We start from the raw sequence: 16,827 nt of genomic DNA on the forward strand, positions 1-16,827 counted from the left end.
TCAAGCTTTGAATCCATCCAAAAGATGTTTGAAACTTTTTTTAATTACAAATTTTTAAAATGTGTTGTTTTCTTTTAAGATATACAACATGTTAAAAATAATATCTACTTCCTACCCAGCTCCATTATTTTCCCTGTATTTAGGATTCATTCCCTCACAGTCTCCTCACATGCCACTTCACTGATGAGCTAGATTAGAGTGCACTCTTTCACTCTTTCAAAAGTCCAAAATACCAGCTGTATAATCTCAGCTCCCAAAAGACAGAGGTGTGTGAAGCTGACAGTAAATTCATGGAGAAAAACCCAGCTTACTGCAGTGGGAACACATGCATGGGAGCTCACACCTAACAAAATGTTGGGGGGTGTGTTTCAAAGTGGATTCTTTAATCCATAGCAACTTGGTGATAAAGCCTGCCATCTCCACAACATCCAAAAGCTTGAAACCAATAAAAATTTTAAACACAGATCACCTAGGTGTATCTGAAGCTCCCATAAATCAGTTCCTCCCAATGTAACTGTCCAGATTCTGTTTTGCACTGAATTAGCATACACACAATGATGCATTCATTTCACCAGTGCCCTGCCAGAATCACACAGGTATAACACAGGAGCTGGGCTATTCATTGTGCCTCTTAGTGTTCCAGTTTATGAAAAGAACATCCAGCTCTGCTCACCATGATGACCTTAGTGGCATAAGTCATCTTTTATAATTCACTTTTCTCTTTACATTCAGACTGGTACTGTATTCAAAGACTGGAACTGCTTCAATTTTTTTAACATGTGAAGCTGCAAAGTGCACCTTTCAATCCATCACTCAGGAAGGATGCACTGGTAATGGCAGGAGAGGTCACTGAGCAGCCACCTCTCCAGCAACTGAAAAAGCAGCATCTGGAGTTAGAGCTGAGGTACTTTTATTTCTCATACCATGATACGAAACTTAACTCATCTCAAATGCAGGGATTCTCATGGCTCACTCCAGGGGAATGAAGGGTTCTCACTGCTCTCAGTGTGTAACTAGAATTTTAAGAGGAGTTGAAAAGGGAGGATTTTATTTTTCTCCAGGGCGCTGGCTCTCAGTCGTGGCAGGAAAGGAGTGTATACCTATAGAAAGACTAAGAACTTCTGGTACTACTGGACTACTACATAGTCCTTAAGTCTAAGGACTTTTGGTATATTAAGACCTCCAATACCTGTCTAGATCTGATTACACACTTAGGACCAAGTGCTCAATTTACATTTGGAAGTAGCAGGGCTGCCCTTCTCTGATGTTCATAATCAGCTCCTTAGGATGCCACTAAATACATTATCTATATTGACAGGCATCACTCCTGTGTAGTGTTTCTCAATAACAAACCAACTTGATGAAAACAAATGCACTGCTAAGCTGTTTGATTAGGTATTTCTTTTATATTTGTTTCTTTCCATGACACTAACAGAACCAAAGCACACTATCTTAAACTTAAACCTCTCTACATTTCTTTTTGCTCAGTCTGAAAGATTTTATTCAAACAAATCCAGAATGTTTTTGTTTTGAGTGATTTATCCTTTGCATCTTTTGTTATTGTTACATATATTAATTAGAAATTTAGTAAAACTGTAATATAAAAAAATGCTATGAGCATGCAAAAGTGAAAGGGCTTACTTTAAGTCCCCTCTTGTTCCAGTCACAGGATTTTTTTTCTACTTCTATTTAATCCAGAAAAATCACATCTAAAATTTTCCTTTTCTACATGAAGGACTACATGTGTAGCTACAAAAAAAACCTCTCTGGAGATTAGAAGAGAAAGTTAAGAACCAAAGAAATTCTCTCCACCCCTTCACTTCAGGGAGTTTTTACACTGTGCTAATACAGTTCAGTCACACCTCACCATCCCACCAAAGGGGCTCCAGCCATGGTTGCCACTTTCTGGTGATGTGGTTTCACTCCCAACAGCACCATTGTGCAGCAGTGCTTCCTCACCACCCAAAACACAGCAGAATCCAAGCACCTCTTATTCACCACTTCCCCCCTGTATTTCACTGCAGAGAAGGAAGCATGTTCCTTCACCTTTTAGACCTCACCTTCTCCCCTTGAAGCTAAGCCATGCTCCTTCCAGGACAAGTATAGCTGAAGCACACTGGAACTCCAGCCAAGAATAGGTGTGGGCTCCTTTTATGGCATGGGCTAATGAGCACATTCACACTGATTTTCAGGGAGGGTTCAGACAGAAAGGAAAGAAATCCCACATCCTTTTTCTAGAGGACAAGTTAATCCAACTGCAATTAGGCAAGGGGCCACAGCTCTCTACATCTGCAAGACAGTTTGTCTCAGCTTGCAGCCTCTTGCAATGTAAGACTCAGGGAGTTTGTGCAGATCCTTAAAACCTTTCAGGATACCTCAGGCCCAAAAAGCTCCTTCAATGGAAGTCCAGATGCCCTAGCTGGAGAAGAGCAGAAGCAGAAAATGAACCTCCACACTCACAGATGTCATTACTTGTCAGTACCACCCAAGACCTAGATTTTTCTATTTAGACTGGTAATCAAATGAACAAAATCAGCCACTAAATCTGCCTTTCGGTTCTGTTTTGCTCATTACAGAAATTATTTGTTTCCTCCCTACAGAGCACGGTAAACTACACCAGGGAACAATAGTATGTATTTAGGTCTTGATTTAACCACTAATGTCAAATAATTAAACAAAGGCTCAATATATACCTCAGTAAAAAAGGACTTCACCAGAAAATAACTTATTTCTCTTAGCACTTTTCTCACAGCTACAGAAAAGGAAGCTCTGCTCCCCTCCTGCCCAGTAACCTTTTCCTTTATGTTTCCCCCACCTGAGTAGTTCACAAAATGAAGTGTAATGACAACCACCTTGGCAGCAACCTGCAAGAGGCACCAAAACAAATCAAGTGCAGCAGTGCTCACTGGCTGACAGCTGTAATAAATTAAATTGCCTATCCCAATCCAATTCATTATGCCTTCCATGAAAAAAGGCCTAGATGTAAAATGAGCTATTCAAAACACATTCTGCATTTCTATTAATCTAACAGAGTGAATTGTTTTCTATGCAGTAAAGCCAACAGTGCTTGCTTCCACAGCACTGCATCACAGCATAAAGCTGTAACACCCACCCAGGGAGAAAATAGAGACGATGTAGGGAGCAGGAAAATGTCACCTTTGAGGGCTGCCTTAGAAGCTACCAGTCTGTGAAAAATGTGTTTCATTTGTTTAGATGTTTGCAGGTACCTGCCACATCTGTTTCATTTAGCTCCTAAATGAATTCAGTATCTTTTAAGCTTCAGTAGTGGAAATCATTCTTCATTTTTTGCAGCATTCAAATTTCAGACTGTTGCTCACTGCCACCTGCTGGAGTCCCGGGAATTTTATAGCTGGGAGGGCACAGCAGTGGGGTTTTATGCATGTTTTTATTTAGCAACATTGTCTTGCTACTGTTTCAAAAGTAGGGCTAATTTCAGGCATGTTTTACCATTCACTTTTACATTAAAAAGTGAATGGTACTTCTGCCCCTGCAGAAGCTGGGTGAAGGTAATAGAAGGCAGAAAGTGGTAACTTTACCCATACCATAACTGTGACCAGGTGTTCATAAAAATAAAAGAAGAAGCAAATATTAAAAAGTTAATTTCACACAATTTCTATTTTCTGAGATAAACCGAAAAATCTAACACTATCTAAAATCACACAAAAACTAATACTTTTAATACAGCTATCTAGTTAGTCAATCTAAGGATAGCTGTCCTTAATACTGTGTCTGTTTAAGCCCAGTTTGCAGAGAGCAGTATGGTACCAACTCAGTCCCTGTGCCTAAGCTCATTTACAGAAGTTAAATGGTTAATTCATGCAGAAACTGCAGAGAAAAATATCCAGAAATTTAATGATCAGCACATGAAACAAGATATTACTTACTTGGTATCATCATAGGTATTTCCCACAAGTAGGTTAATAAATTAGACCAAGAAAAATAAGACCTCATGTTAGAAGCAGTATAGTTACCCGAGTGTGGATTCTGAGTTTTTTAACCTTCCTGCCAAGTCTGGTACCCAAAAAACATTGACAGCAGACCCCAAGGGTCATGAAATTCCAAATATTTCAAAGTGTATTACTGCTTTCTTGGAAAATTTGAGGAACTGTTTCAGCTTCTCTTTTTCTTTGCTGAATAAAGTGTTATTTGGAGGTATTTGTTAAGGTTTTCCAGCATTTTGAGCATAGCTTCAAGGTATTATGGAAACATCCTTATTATGCATAATAGGGGATTGTGTCAGACTCAAGTTACAAATAGTTGACAAGTACTGCAAAGTTGCTGCAGAAGTGAAGTGCAACCATCTTTCATTACCTGCTTAGACATGAGGTTCAATACCAATGGATGTTGAACATTCTGGATGCTCACAATGGCCTGAATGAAATGTACAAGATCTGAGAGCCAAAAATCCATCCAGACAGAAAGTCCTACCCGCTTATGGGGAAGGCCTAGGCCTGAATCCATGGGAGATTTGGACTGTGAATGTATGCATCCTTATTGACTTCCCAGCCAGATCCCACTGCCAGGAGGCAGCTGAGCCACTGAAAGGGCCTTTACTGCCTGCCGGCACAACAAAGCCCCAGCCACAGTCTTGCATGTCAGGTCAGCTTGATGCACAGCTATTTTAGCACATAGCCCAAGAACACACTAAGCATTTGGAGTCTGACCCCTTGCTTCCACAGCAGTCTGTAACTTTATGCATATTAAACTGTTGGAGGTCATGCCTTATATGCTTCCTTTTCTTAGATTTCCAGTCTTCTCTCCCTATCTTACTACACAGTATACAGACATTGATCTTCTCTACAAGCTGCCAAAACTTACAGAAGCATGGGCACTAAACTTAGCTTTCCCCACCAGGTTTTTTTACATTCCCTCCAACACCCTGACCAGCATTCACCACTGCAAGAAATCACCAGAACATGAGGGAGTTCAGCAGTTTCTATGAACCATTTGCTCTAGCCCATTCTTCCTACTGTCTGTGAGGAAAGGAACATTTGTCCTTAGAAAAACCAAGGTGAAGCATTTTGCTTCTGTTACAGGGCAGCAGCATGACAGCTTCCTAAATCCCAGTCCCTTCCACTGCAGCACACAGCTCCCAACACAGACAATATTCTCTAGAGCAGCACACACTGTGCAGCAGTGCCCAGGAGTCATGGCCAATCACCCACTGCTCCAGACGGTGCTGTACAGGTCAGGAGCCTGACCCACATCTGCTTCCAGGAGATTCCCACAGCATTCATCCCTTTCTTAGAATCAATGGCCATGCCACTGCAACTTAGAGGACACATTACACAGCCTGCTTTAATTCCAGCCTATAGTAAAAGGACATACTGTGGTTTCATGGATTTCCAAAACTGCAACCTTATGACCTCAAAAATGCTTCCTAGAACCTAAAGGGTCACCAGAGTGGAAACAGAAATCTGAACTTCTCCACTGCCCATCTCTATCTCAACTCTAAGCACACAAGATAGCCAAGTGAGTACCACAGCTGAAATGAGATGTGATAAATAATGTATGAAACACTTAATATATGTTTTCAGGTAACTGCATATTTCTGTGACGGGGCCCAGAGATCAATGAAGAATGGTCTTGTGGTACCCGAAACTGTACAAATATAAAATAAAGTGACAGCTACAGGCCTGACAAGCTCATGGGCTAAATAAAAAGCTTACAAGGTTAAAGAGATTCTTTTCATCGACTTCAGTAAGCTTTTAAGAGGGCTCTAGGGCATCTCTGATGAGACAGCCACAACAATCTCCCTGAGAACACACTCCAGTAGTTTCCTGTGCTTCCGCACTTCAAGATGGGAGCGGAACAGAGCTAAGTAGGCTTTTAAAACCTGATTTATAAATGCATTCAAAAACTTAAAGAAACATAAAAGTACATGGATCTCAGTTTTTAGAGAGTATTTGGCTATACAAGTGCCATTGATAGAAATCAGTTCTATAGAAGCTCCTATACTCAAATAAGTTTAAAAACATCTCAGCTCAAAATAATAACAAAAACTTTAAAAAAAGATAAACCAAAACATAACTACAAACCTCACAGAGCACAGTAATTGGTGAAGCTGACAGCACTGCAAAATAAAGGCTCATTTTTAGCTGCATAGGAATGACATGGGGTACAGTTCTCATAATAACTCACTTCCTTTTTGAAAACATTCAGAACACCTATCATCACACTACAGCTCTTCACACAGAAATGCAGACCATCCTATGCCAAGGTTAGCAACATTCCCCCAATACCTGTTAGATATTTCAAAGACAGCAGGTATTCTTGGTGCCCTATGAAACCAGTGGGCCTTAAACACATACTGAAGGCGGCTTTTACTAGTGGGATTTCAAACTATAGAAGGCAAAGTTGGTAAATCAATTCTTGCTGAATGAAGTGTTGAATGCTGATTTTTTGTTCCCTTGATCAATTAATATCACTACTTTCAGAAGAGGATTTGGGGGGATGGAAGGTTCCTGCTGTATAAGTACAGCTTTAATTTCTTCCATTTTGCCAAATCAGGCAGTTTGCAGGTCACATGAATGTATCCCAGCGTTCCCAGGATCTCTTCTTCTGAATAGAAACTTCCAAAGAAACTGTAGCACTGCATTGAATTTGAATAACATCAAACATAAAGAGGTAATGAGTGACAGTTTCTGTAAGAAAAGGACTCTTCTAGAAGATAGTATGTTTATGTATTTCCAGCACATGAGATTCCCAAAGTCACTGTTTGCATACAGCATGTATGTGTAGAAGGTTAACCAGAACTAGGAGCAGATATTTAAATTCATGAAGCTTGACAGCTTCTTCCACATTAGTAGGCTGCCTCTGTCTTCACATCACACTCTTCTCCTCCCACCCTCAGAACTACATTCCACTTCTTTAAGCAGCACTGCAGCTGGGAGAGGTAGCTGGGAAGACTGAAGTAAGAAATGTCTCCCAGCTGAGATGCTCATTTTTATTTTCCCAGTTGCTTTCCTTATTTATTTTGCACATCAGAAGCCCAGCTCTGCTAAGACCCTGTTCACTGCTTTCTCCAACAATACCTCAGAACCAAAACTCCCTTGACTGCAGCTTTTTCTCCTGTCATGTCCCCAGCAGCCTGGTGCCCCAGTAATTCCTCTGCAGTATCCCCAGCTGCAACAGATTACCTGAGTGTGGTATAGGTACTGACTGGAATACAAATATCATATACCACTGAAAATGCATGATAAAATGCATCCACACAGAATAAAAGTGATAAGAATACATAATGAAACCCTGAAGAAAATCCCAAAAGGAATAATATGATTTCTGTCTTATTTTATGGACAAGGGGCTGGTACAACCCAGGCATGCTCCATAAGTTTTGACTATTATAAAATAAAAGCTAAGAACTTCTCAGTAATTCCAACGTGGTAGCAATCGGCTTCAGGTGTTACTCTCACTAAAAGTAATTTAACGTCATGTCAGATACCAATATATTCAATTGCGTGCAAAACTGCAAATACATTTAAAGCCCTGGCACTGAGTTGAGTGGGAATTCAGTTTTCTAAGTGCCAATATAAATGTACACAGGTAAGCAAAGAGAGAACACAAAAGCCTCTCCCACACAGATTAAAAGTGTGTGTAAATGTGTCCTTAAAAAGGTTTACCAGCTTTTCATTTCTTTCCTTCTGCTGTTAGTATTGAAAAAAGCAGTCACACTTCATTGCCTGGTGTCTGTGAGCATTTGAATCTGGCCAAACAGAATAGATTGTGCAGTGGCTGTTAGAATATGTTTATTAAACTCCCCCAAAAGTTTAAATCTAAAGTTTAGAATCAGTAGTACAAGTGCAGAAATACAGAATTAAAGCTAATGCTCCATTTCAATACAGAGTCTGACCACTTTTACCTGAAGGTCTTAATCCTGCAACTTGTGATTACACCAATAACTTCTTCCTTGGAAAATGTCCCCTTAGACTTAGTGCTAAAGTCATTATTCAGGTAAAATTCACATTGAGCTGACCCGAATACACAGAATTTCTCACAGGAATAAAACAATATTTAGTATTAGCATTATAGCATATAGTTCAATATTTGTAAAAATATTTAAAACATGCCCTTAGACTTCTTAGCTTTACATAGATTATGCTGTATGCCCTAAATAACAGGTGAACTACTGTGCTTTAATATAAGCAGTTACAATGAAATGTGACCTTCCAGGCTCCACCTGAAGTCATGGCTAATAAAACTAGCTGTGTGTCTGAGTTCTCAATAAAGAAAGTGAGGCCAGAAATATGATGCACATTTTACAGACAAGAAACTGAGGCTTGGAATAATAAGTCCCCAAACATACCACAGAGCTCACCACTAATACCAGATCCCTTGGGATCAAAGTCTCTTTAAGGCTCAAAGATCCTTAATTTCCACTGTTTTACCTCATTTAATGACTTAATTAATTAGTAATTAGATTTGTAAAAAATGTTACTGTTCAGTGAAGTGACAGAGTAACCCTAGTACTATCAAATCAAAATACTACACAAAGTTTTCATCTCTCTATTCCCATAGAACTTCAAAATATACTTCTAATCCCATCAGTATACACTAAGTAAGAACATAACAGCTTTGGTGGGTCAGAACAGAAGTTCATTTAGTCTTATCTCCCCTACAACAGTAGCCAACAACAGCAAAAGCATTAAAATGGAGTAAATGTGGAATGATGCTTCCCCTGAATAATCTCCCTCAACTTCCTGCAATCCATAGTTCTGAGACTTTAATGCTGAATATCTTGCAATAGGCAGCTTTAACTGTTGAATGGTGACACATTATACAACATGGAAAAAAACTGTAAACTCATTGCAGCTTTAAAATGCATCAAAGCCAACTCCAACGAAGTAGCAGAATATTTCCCCTCTTTTGCCTCTTACAGCTTGCTTTTTACAGATTTTTCATCTGTTAGTAGGAAAATCCAAAGCTAAAAGGTCCTGTTAGTACTGAAAGGCATTATCAGCAAACTGTGCAGCTGTTTTAGAAAGCATATGTTAATCTGCTATTAAAAGTGTGTCACAAGTACTGAATAGATGGAATAGACAACTTTCTAGCTATAAGGGAAAATAAATTTTGTGAATACTGCAATAACTGAGTAAAAAAATACGGTATGGCCAGAGTTTACAGGGAAACTGAATTATTTTCAGCAAGGGATGAAAAGGAGGTCTAATGGCAAAAGAAAGGAGGAAGTATGACAAGACAGAAAAGAGGATCTTCAGAAAACGAGTCAAAGAATTTCAGCATAAACAGTATCTAATAATAAGTAATTAACCATATATTTTGGCCACAATAATAGAATAACTGAATGTGATGTGATATTCTTTAATTCCATTATGTATTGACCAGATTTTGTATATTAACTCAGAAACACAATCTTTGCATGACACAAGATACAACCACAGAGTTCAGAAAGATAAACCATAAACAGCTGCAGGTAAGAATTTCAAATTATGTCACTGTTAGAAGCATACTGCAATCTTATCTAAATGATTGCCAGCATTGAGACACTGATGTTTAATCTTATAGGTCATTCCATAAAGCTCGACCTCAAATCACGGAAGAGATCAAACCAAACCTGTGTTTGAATTCTGCTTTGAATTGCTAATAAGGTTTTTGCAGCATAAGTACCCAGTAAATTAGGATTCTCCAGAACTACCCTTTATACTTTTCCAAATCTTCCCAAACAGCAATTCACCAGAATGGCATCTAAACCTGAACAACCCAGAGTCAGCTCTGACCCTGCCAGTGCTGACCCCTCTCTGCTCATTGTTCTGGTTTTACACATCTGCTGCACCCACCTGCTGCCTGTTTGTACACAGATTATAAAGTCTCTGGGATGGGGGTCCTGCCTTTGTTCTGTGTTTTTACAGCATCTGCCACCCAGTAACTGACTACAAACTGATTACTCCTCACCGAGGAGAAAAAATAGACATTGTCCAAAGAGAAGCGAGGCTTATTTCCTACTTTCTCTCTCATGGTCAGACATATTCTATAAAATGTTTTTCAAGTAGACACATTATTCATTTCATTTTCCCAGCCACCATGAGGCAATTCAGAAGGCCATTGTTTCACATACTAAGACTCCTCAAATTACTATAATTATTTTGCACTGCAACTCTTAGGATTCAAAGAGCTTGTAATGGAAAATAGCATGAACTGGAGCACCATTTTAACATAAAAATGGTTCTTGCAGCAAAATGAGATTAATATTGGCTGGAGTTTCAAAATCCATCATACATTGCAAATTACAAAAATAAAAATATTTATCTCTGCACTTGGCACCCCTGAAAATAAAACCAATTTCATGTTGGGATAACAGACAGGCAGAAGTCAAATCATCCATGCTTTTGAATCTCAGTCTTTGACACTAGCCTCTTATAAAATTACCTACACTTACAGGGAAAATAATACTGAATTATTTTATTGACAGTGTGTTATCCCCCATCCATTCTGTTCAAGAACACGCCATCTAGAAAAGCAGGACAAATCTGATATTTGGGTTAGAGCAGAGAACTCTCAAGCAAATTATGCTTGCCTCTGTAGCAGTCCTTCATATTCACAGATTTCTGTTCCACTTTATATTTTTAATTTGGTATTAGATGTTCCAGGAAGTCCCTAATAGGATGATGTAAGTACTGCTTATGAGTACATTACATTCCATATACCCTAAAGGTCTTCGCCTTTGGCATGTGCAAGAAACACTTACATACCCTGGTAACAAAGGAAGGATACTTGCATACACAAGGTAAAGAATTTCTTCCCATATAAAGCAAGGTTTAGGCTGCATGCCTTACTATAAGTAGGTTCTTCATGCACATACATAACTTCTATTCTGAATTCTCTTACTCTCTGCTATTTATTTATTGGTGCCTTGCATTATCTGTGACTGTAAGCTACCAAAGAGAACCTAGTAAACTAATGGCTCTAAGCAGTGTTAATTTTCAAGCTTGCCTTTCAAAACTTGTTATTTTTGCATCAGAGCAGAGTGAAAGACAAGAAAAAGTCAGTATACAGAAACCAAGTTAATCACATGTCTACATTTCAGCATATTGTTAATTTCCCCCAAAGACCTCTCAGTCCCTTCTTGACATCATGTTTCTTTCTTCACTTTCCTTCCAGAGAAGTCCTTCTATTTAATGCTTGTCTTAAAAAAAATATTGAGTTTGAGCGTGGATGTGGGGTTTACTGAGGCTGATGTAGGTTAGGAAAACAGCACACAGAAACCATAAAACATAATGGTGACTCATGGTAACTTTCATTGCTTTGATTACTGTCACATTTCACGTGAAACATACTCAGAGCCTTTTTTTCAGCTAAAGTGAAAAACTTTACTTAGTTTTTCTCACCAATGAGACCAAGGCATCACTGTAAGCTTTTTACATCTTATTTAACACGTCTTTTCTTGTTTTATTGATTATCTGCATAAGCTAAGACAATTAAGAATACAAAAGAATTTATTAAAGAAACTTTATTAAAGTTACACACTGGTCTTGGCAGCCATAAAGAGGTCATCACACCCCAAAATGTGATCCCTGGTGAAGTCTGAGTTAGTAGTTCCATTCTTCCAAGGAAAATGTAACAAATATTCTTCAAACACTTCCATATACTAAAAAATCAACAGCTTAACAAGAGTCAAGCATACCTTTGACATACTTTGCATAAAGGAAACATTTCTCCTTCACCTTTGTTTTCCTCAGTGGACCAGTAACTCCTACATTTAACTTCATAAGTCACTCTAAACAAGTGTGGCCTGGGCTTTAGACTGGCTATTTCAGACTGGAAAACATAGATGGACTTCCCTGTACAGAATACATTGCCAGACATTTCCTTGCTTTCATATTTCAGGGAACCCAGACTCTGGAGATCTCAGCTGAGGTAGAATGAGGTCAGAGGAAAGAGGTATTTTCTTCAGTGGGCTTCTTTTGGGCTTAAGGCACACTGGTACGGGAAAAATGCTTTTTCTAACATTGTTTAGATCTTCTAACAGGCACTACTGAATCAGATTTACCAAGTCCACTCTTTGTCTTGAAGATGTATAAGGATGCCTTTGAAGATATTTATTCCTTAAAGCACAAAATGGACCTAGCTCCCATGAGAAGCAATAATACACTTCCATCAAAGACAGGAATATAGCCATCCTATATTCCCCAAACTACATCTTACCTGACTCACATTAAGGTGTATCTATATTTGGAGAAAAAGTCTCTCAGCAGCTAGATAAATTTCTTTATAGCGAAGAGTAAAACTGAAGTTATTTCATATTTGATAGAGACAGAATGACACAGTACCATGGGGAATGCACTTTTTTGTGGTGGGTTTCATAGGAACACACATCTCCACATCCATAAGTCTGGTAGGTAATGCCTTGGCTGTGATGGATCCCAGCACTTTATGTCCCACAGGTTTGCAGTGACCCTATAAAATTACTTTCCATCTTACTGAAGTTCCAGTGGTAAGAAATATTTCTGACAAATAACCAGGACCTGGCAGCAGGTCTAATAATGTAGTGCCAGGTTTAAAATGCTGCAGTTATCAGTCAGTCACACCACAGAGCAGGTCATGCATAGCAAAGAGCTGCTTTATTAGCTTGAAGGAATATGCAGCATGTATAAAATGATAGAATGCAGCTACTGAACAGAAGCCAGAGCTGAAGCAAAATCCCCATCATGGCCCAGATAATGTGTGCCATTCACAATCTTACAGGAGATCCATCCTATCCAGCACATGTTAGTTAACAGCACAGGCTTGAGACTAAAATTAGGAAACCATCCAGGCTCAAAACTGAATTTTGTCTTCTTTCTTGAAGTGAAAGGAGGAAATAGACAAGGATGAAATTGATACATTTCTCTGAAACTGCAAATCACAGCAAAAACACAATATAAAGAAGAACTTTTCTGAGGCAATTTTTCACACTGAGACAGTGACCCTTGTCCTTGTCCAAAACAGACCAAAGCATTTCTGACAATCACAGCCAAGTGCAGGCCTTTTATTAGTCAAAAGGCATAAAATGGTTATTAAGAAAGGAATGCAAACTTTAGGGATCTAAAAAGGAACTAGAGGTCAGGGGGCATCTTTACTAACAAGCAATGAACAACTGCAATTCACTATTATTGGGCTACTTTGTACAAACCAGACATCTTATTAAAATGCATTGTACATAGTGCTAAGCATTTATGAGGTGACCTGCCTCTATGGACAGTCCTGGGCCCTACTATGTCTTCCTAGCACTTTGCTATAAATTTCAATAATCCCTTTAAAAGAATTGTTGAGCTGATGGCAAATGATAGATGTTAGGAGGGTTTTGTTACAATCTCTCTTGCTTGTTCCAAGAAAAACAAAGAAAAATATTCAAATAGCTGCACAAAAACTTGTTCTGTGTTGCTTGATATAGCAATGGATACAGTAATGCCAAATTTGTGATTCCTTATGTGTGACCCAAATGTTGGACAACATCTACAAATATCAAGGTATTGACAAGATATCAAAGAAGTATTAAAAACTCATGACTTTCTGTTTTCAGGATACATTACAGTCAAAGGTATCCATGCTACAAATTCACTTTCCTTCTGCTTAATTTAAAATACTATTTCAGGTTCTAATGTGATTCAGAAATCTTGTCACCAGAAGCAATACAAGGTGGTCTTTTTTGTCCCCTGCTCCTCCCTACATCAGCACACCTGAATCCCTGGGCTCTGTGAATGTGGAACCAATCTCACTGCAGCAGTACCGAGATAGGGAGAAATCTTCCAAGCCAAAACTGGGCTCATCACAGAAGGGATGTTAACAATAAGAGGAAAATGCATCAGGACCAAGAGTAGAACATGACAACATTACCCAGAGCATCTGATGGTTTTCCTTCTTTGTTGGCAGAAAAAAAAAAAATAGCTACATAATATATCTGATTGCCTTGAAATTGATTGCAGCTACTACCCCAACTCCTTGTTTCCCTCATCAGTCATTCCAGCACCCTGAAACCTGCCTTGCTCAATCTTTCCCACAGCCTCTTGCTGTTCTCTCAGAGGTGCCAGCCTCAGTCTCACTGATACCCTGCTCTAACTCAGTGTCACCAGCTGATGAGTGTCATACAAGTGACACCACCAGAGCACTCAGGAGAGCTCTCACTGCTGAGGGCTTGCTCAACAACCGTCTGTCATTTGTAAGTGCTGGCTGAGGAACATACCCACCCTCATGGGAAACAATGCCAGAGAAACAGCAGAGAGCTATTAAAAGGCTCTGTACTGACACTGAGTCCCCTCATGCAGAAAAGTAATTTCAACCTTTTGTGGGCCATATTCTGCAAATTGATTAAAAACAGTATTTAATGGGCAAGATCAGTATTTTCAAGTGTAGGCTATAAAGACAGTCATCTCCATTTGCACTGAGGACTTGAAGGAAACAGCCTAAACTTCTGAAGTGCTGAGACCCGTCTGCTCTTATTTGTGTTAGTAGTTATGAAAAATAAACAGCTAATTAGATACTTTTGCATGGACCCGATTGGCTAACTCCTGACTGCATAAGTAAAAAAAAAAGTGTCTGAAGTAGAATGATCTCGCATTCAAAGAAAAGATTGTTTCCACTCACTATTTGGCCTTCTCCACATCCTTCATTCAGCTCCAGAGTAACTCAAAGTATTTTCTTTTCCCCATCTAATTCTATAATATCAGTAAAAGTTTATATGTTAAAATGACAAAAGTTTTTTCCCTCCAGGAAGAAGCAACACCAAAATACAAAATTATACAGTGCTCCTTGCTAGAACTATCTGTATCATAGGCTGAAATATATGCAATCAAAATAATATCTCAGACTATCATATTTTTCCAGGCATGCTTCTATCACAAAATGAAGGGCAATGTGGAGATATGTAAACTAGCAGAAGCACTATTGGGACATATATATTGTGCAGTGAAGCATCATAAAGCTCATATCACACTACTGCACCCAGGCTGAGCTCTGCCATCAATCCAGCTTTCCTGGCTCTGATACTGTCTCATTCTGCTGTGGCCACACCAATTACATTCTGCTTTATTGCTGTGAATACATGTCGTTGATTCTTCAGGGGAGAACTAGCACAGACTTGCAAAGAAACTAGTAAAATAAGTATTAAACTCTAAACATAAGAAAGAGGACAGTTTTAAGCATGAAGCATTGTTCTTAATACCTTGTGTAGAACTATACTTTTTAAGTGCACACAAGCACACACAGGTAAGAAACGTGGTGGTTTTGGAGGGGGTGAGTTCTTCAATGCTATAGTTCTGAAGGATCTTGAGCTTAGATTTGAAGCTGTTGCCTGGAAAGGTTAGTCTGAAGTACAGACTATATACAATGCCTTTTAAATTGTATTTCTTAAATATTTGAAGCCCAAATCCCCACGAACACATCTACAGGCTGCCTCAGCACTAACAACTAATAGGGGGACAAAGATGTTTGAGAATCCACAAGCTTAATAAAATGCATTTATATGGTCTCAAGTGATAAGCTGTCTCTATGTCAGAAACCAGCAAACTTTGAGGCACATCTGTCATTTCCCATCAACTCTTGGCTCAAACACTTGGGTTCTTTTCCAAAGGAGTGGAGCCTTGACTGGCAAATGTGACACTGTCTGACAGGATTTAGGAAGGGACATCAGAAACAAGACAGAAGGGCACAGGACAGTACATCTGCCTCCAACAATTCAGCCATTCCATTGCTTGGCTATGAATCAGTCAAAATCTCCTCCAGATGTCAGATTTCAGTCAAGAAATGAGATTAGTACCATTAGTACCTATGCTGATCAAGATAAAGATGAAAAATATTTTAAGTTTGATAATGTCAAAAGATAATATTTGTTACTCAGAATGTCAGTTACTCATGGATTCTTGGAAAGAAAACATAGAATGGTACTTTCATAACTTGGTACTTTCAATGCAGAGTTGGTGTGGGTTTTTTAGGGGTTTTTTTTGTTTGTTTTTTTTTTTTTTTTTTTTTGAAAGCCTTTTTTTTTTTTAACCTTTCTGGTCACACAAGTCACACAAAATACCCACTTATTCCAAATTCTCATGTTTAGTGAAGTATAAGATTACAGACAAACAGTTTCCAAATCTCTACTCCCTAGACCTGCAGCAAGAAGTACACTCTGGACTGGAAAACACCTCACAGATATTGTTGCCATGGCAAAGCTTAATACGAGTTTAGAGACTGGGCATGCAGCCAAAAAGAAAATGAGGAGAGCTGACACATGACATTTCCCCCTTTGTTTTTTCACATAATTTGCTTTCTGCAGCTCATCTTAAGAGCACAAGAAATGTTTCAGCTTCAATTATCTCTACACGAGCTTCATTTTTCCCTCCTTTTCTTTTTTTTTTTCTTCTAAGAAAGCAATCAGAGCTATTGTGACTTTTTGTGATTTTTTTCCTTCAATTCCCAAAGAATTACATACGTTCATTGCAAATAATTCCTAAAAATATTGTTGGCATATGTTCTGTTGATTTCCTCTTTATTAAAATAAACTAGGTTTGAAGATGGGAACACAAATCTAATGCCTTCTCTTCAACTACAGTTTAATTTGATAACCAATAAGGACAACATTTTCAGGGGGAAAAAAAGTACCAGTGTATTGTAAAACAGATGGGGGGATTTTTATATCATTCTAAACTGAGCTTTCAAACCCTGACACACTTAATGCATCACTGTTTAAGTCCCATCATTTTCAGCCAGCATTGGGCAAGGCTGATATAACCTGATTCAGCAACTGCATCCAGTTGACTTCAACAAACTGTTTAGTAAAATTCAAGTATCTTTAAATGTAAAGACTCTATATAAAGTGTAGAGCCTC

General features: G+C 38.7%; 1 long non-coding RNA gene across 19 annotated transcripts in view; it reads right to left on the reverse strand.

Moving 5' to 3' along the window:
* Nucleotides 1–16,827, reverse strand: part of LOC135304996 (uncharacterized) — a 118,729-nt gene that overhangs the window by 92,817 nt on the left and 9,085 nt on the right. Inside the window, exon 3 of one of the 19 annotated variants that reach the window (XR_010366267.1) lies at nt 2,400–2,419. The exons of 16 other annotated variants lie outside the window; for them this stretch is intronic. This is a non-coding gene — a long non-coding RNA (uncharacterized LOC135304996). Of the gene's footprint in view, nt 1–2,399; nt 2,420–11,392; nt 12,816–16,827 lie in introns of those variants that run through there. 2 more of the 19 variants (XR_010366260.1, XR_010366266.1) reach the window with 2 other exon arrangements.

Source organism: Passer domesticus, chromosome 7 (genome assembly GCF_036417665.1).
Source record: "Passer domesticus isolate bPasDom1 chromosome 7, bPasDom1.hap1, whole genome shotgun sequence".
Taxonomy (NCBI): Eukaryota; Metazoa; Chordata; class Aves; order Passeriformes; family Passeridae; genus Passer; species Passer domesticus.